The 3,963-nt window shown below is 39.7% G+C and overlaps 2 non-coding genes across 2 annotated transcripts; one reads left to right on the plus strand and one right to left on the minus strand.

The window, feature by feature from the left end:
- Positions 1–509: 509 nt before the first annotated feature.
- trnar-ucu (transfer RNA arginine (anticodon UCU)) lies at positions 510–601 on the minus strand. The gene is given in 2 exon segments: positions 510–545; positions 565–601. It is a non-coding gene; the product is annotated as a tRNA-Arg (tRNA).
- Positions 602–2,904: 2,303 nt separating this feature from the next.
- trnak-uuu (transfer RNA lysine (anticodon UUU)) lies at positions 2,905–2,977 on the plus strand. Its single transcript has one exon. It is a non-coding gene; the product is annotated as a tRNA-Lys (tRNA).
- The last annotated feature ends 986 nt before the right edge of the window (positions 2,978–3,963 follow it).

Here is a 3,963-nt window from a genome sequence, read left to right on the forward strand (position 1 = left end):
TTATGCTTGCCTATGTATGGGTTTATACTGTTTATAATGTTATGTTAGCTTGCACTGTTGATAACGCACTACTATAGCTTCTAGCTACATTAGTTTAACCCTTTCCTTCAAATTATGAGTCCACCTTACCGGGTGGTGCTCTCCTGTCACGGAGGTTTAAAGCAGTGTACTCAAAGGAAAAATGTCCCCAGTAGTGTTTGTCATTAATTCCCATGAATTGAAATAGGCCTACCTTGGATATTGACGTGACAAACACATTTAAACCCTTCAAAGTAATTTGTTATCTGGATTATAATGGACTGAAATAACTATTATTGTAATGTTATTTAGATATRTGCCATTAAAAATTGTTCGATCAAGTAAACAACTTGACGTGAGAAACGCATAGACATGAAAATTGTGTTTGATATGCCCTGAGGAGTATAAAGACCGGTTGCTTATTACGAAAAATAGCGTGGTTTTGTGTTTGAAGTTATACTGCATCCCATTACTGGATTGCGCAAAAGATGCGACTCCGGTGGGACTCGAACCCACAACCTTTGAATCACTCCTCAAGTGCTTGACTAGAAGTCCAATGCGCTATCCATTGCGCCACGGAGCCACCTGTTGATAGGTTWCGCACTAGCCAATATAACGTTGCGGCGTCCCGTAAAACCTTGCGTAATCATAACGCATTTGATCTAGCTTTTCTGTGTACACAGGTTACTAAATACGTCACAATGGTCACGTCATATGTGAAGGAAGATAAGTATAGATGTCGTGTACATTGTAAGTGAACAACGTATAATATACATTAGCCCTAATAATATTGCTGTAGTATGCATTGAGTAACAAAACATTTGCTGTGGGCTGCTGGCTGAGATGTGAAACCGCTTTAGTTTATCGTTTTCTTGCCACGGACGCGTTGTGCAGTGAATTGAACATAAAGGGACCGCTCTTTCGCATTGTCAATAGAGCAAGAATCACATGCTTTTTAGTGAAACAAGCGAATATATTGTGCTAACTGGCATTGTAGCTTTATGAGCATCCCCCAGTTAGTCGAGGACATTTCTGGTTGCGACAACCTAGCTATGATATCACTGCAACCAACAAGTAACCAAGATTTGCACTCGCCAACCAATCCCGAAGGATATAGCTCATCAGTKGAGGTTGCGACACCAGGAATTAAAGAATGGGGGCATTTTCTACCAGGAACCAACATACTCGTCGATGCCGACCCTGTATCGAATCCCAACACGGCTGCTGTATTTAGCCTTGAAWRGTTTTAAATGCTTTCTTTTCCTTACGGTGACAATCTGAGAGTAGAAAAGTATCYGGCTTCATCCGACAATCCTCGTTCCTCTCAGCCTGTAAATCTGTCATCGTCATCCGTAACTTTTTATTATGAAAACCTGTCTCTTTTTGTCAAACCGCTCACCCTCTTCAGGATTCGAATTTATAGAAGGGTAGCCTAKYTGTGTTAAACAAGATTCCTGGGGTYTTTAGGCTTATCTCAAATMAGAGAAATAGCTTAATTTATACATTTAATATCAAGTTCACATCGAAAACGTAATGTTGYWAAAAAYYAAYAAYAAGTAAATAAAGGAAGTAATTGAAGACACAGAATTGGAGGAAGACGTGAGAACGACAGGGGAGAATACTTATGAGTAATACATCAATGACAAATGATGCTGTATATACAGTTAAATAAACACCACAGAAGGACAAACAATTGAACACAAATAATTACAATTATAAATAATTAACTGAAAACGGAGAGCGACTGATCGCTGGCACCATCAGAAAGCCAAGCCCATAAGGAGCAGAGGACAGGGCTGACAGCCGGGCACAGGTGTGGATATCATGAACAGAGGTCCAGCCGGGCACAGATGTGGAGATCATGAACAGAGGTCCAGCAGGGCACAGGTGTCAAGGCCACGGACAGAGAACCAGCTGGTGGTGGAGTAGTCCGTAGAGGAGCGGAGGACTGATGCGGTTAGAGGTGTGGACTGGATGCTGGATGGTGGGACTCCTTACAAAGTCATCTGATTGGCAGCATGTTTTTTGCATCACTCTTCATCAATGCCACCAATTACCCAGCATACCACAGAGCATTTTTAACAACCTACTTGAAGGTCTGCTTCCTCTAAAGGCTGAACTGTCTTGTTGCTGGGTTGCCAACTCGGGCCAGTACAGCCCTCCTGGCCAAATGTATCCAGAGATATAGCCCTGAGATATAGCCCTGGTGTACTCTCTTTTAGAACTGTCTCCTGAAATGGCAAGCATCCTTACTGCCACAAATCAAATCCAATTGTATCAATCATATATACAGAATACAGCGGGGTGTAAACAGTGCAATGGAATGCTTACTTGCAGGCTACCTCTCAACATAGCCCTTGTCATGTAACCTATCAGCTCACCCAAAGACAAAAACGTTACTTTGATAACCTGTTCAGTGTCAAAACACCAGTTTACTAACGCGTTAGATAGCGTTACTGTAGCTACACTAAATATTATTAACCGAACCGTGCTAGCATATTACTGTAGCCTAATGCACTGATCTTACCTGCTAGATATTCCGATCGATGATGGTGATCAATGAAAACAGCAGACAACAAAACATTGTAGCTAACGTTACTTCAGAAAATAAAGATAATTCGCGAACAAAATTACCAGGAAATATATTTTTCCATGGTCCTCTTCTAGAGTTTAAAGGTCCCGCCATAGCTCTATCCTCATTGGTCAATTCTCGGTTACCTCTTGGRTGCACTGGCGTCTCYGATTGGTTGGCGAGTACAATTSTTGGTTACGTCTTGGTTGCAGACGGCGATATGATTGGTTGTCGCAACTAGAAATTCGGAAATGAGGTTGGAACAGAGTCTTAGAAATTTGTTGAAATACCATACATGACCTGCTGAAGCCAGAGCCCGGATAGCTCAGTCGGTAGAGCATCAGACTTTTAATCTGAGGGTCCAGGGTTCAAGTCCCTGTTCGGGCGTTGCTTTTTTTTAACCTGCTAAATATTGCTGGGCATAAACTACGTTTCATTAGGTGGCTAAACGAGAATTTTGAATACACATGCACCTTAAATTGCGTTCTTGTGTTTACACTAATTCGTTGTATTCAGAAGGTCCGTTTCTTGTGTTTATCAGTTTATCAGTTTTAAAGACCGCCAAGCTGTAATTATGCAATAGTCAATAATAAATACAGAACAAGAGTTTGACTGGATTTGATTGGAATATCACTTTCAAGGCTGTTTCTAGATGTGGGGCTAATTTGTGCATTTCCAAAACATTCCAATAGGTGGAGACATTTCCCATGTACTTTATGGGCTGACATAGGCTTTTAAAAAATATATATTTTTTAGAATTGATGTACTTTTATTTCTAGTATGACTAATTGTACAGCAAAGCCTTCACAACATTTACTTGATACTTATATATTAAAAAGGACTGAAATTCAAAAGGAATACATTGTATGTCAATTTACTAAGCACTTCTAAACAATTTAATAAGCACTTCACAAATACAGAGTGCATGTTAGTCCAATGCAACAACATGTTATGTCCTTATCTACTTCTATACTCTCAACAAATGCATAGGATGGTGTTTCACAGCTGCCGTACATTGACATTTACCTGAATTCCATTGCACAGTACGTACTTAAAGATTGACTGTTAATACTAGTCTATCATCTATGCTAGTCATTGTGGTTCTTACTAACAAAACAMAGCAGAAAYAAAATTCTCAACCACATCAGATGGTTGAGATATGAAATGAATAGGTGAAATGACATAGCAATAGCTTTGAATAAAGGTCAATTGGTTTACATTTCCTCTAATCAAACATGAATATATTCTTATATCATCTAGCTTGTCAAATGTGTGGTTCTGGTTTACTAATCGCAGATGTAATATAAATTAATGAGTTTCCAGGGCATAGATTCATGGGGTCAAATACCATAGTGATAAAATTCAATACAGGT

The sequence above is a fragment of the Salvelinus sp. IW2-2015 genome, linkage group LG34 (genome assembly GCF_002910315.2).
Source record: "Salvelinus sp. IW2-2015 linkage group LG34, ASM291031v2, whole genome shotgun sequence".
In the NCBI taxonomy this organism is placed as follows: Eukaryota; Metazoa; Chordata; class Actinopteri; order Salmoniformes; family Salmonidae; genus Salvelinus; species Salvelinus sp. IW2-2015.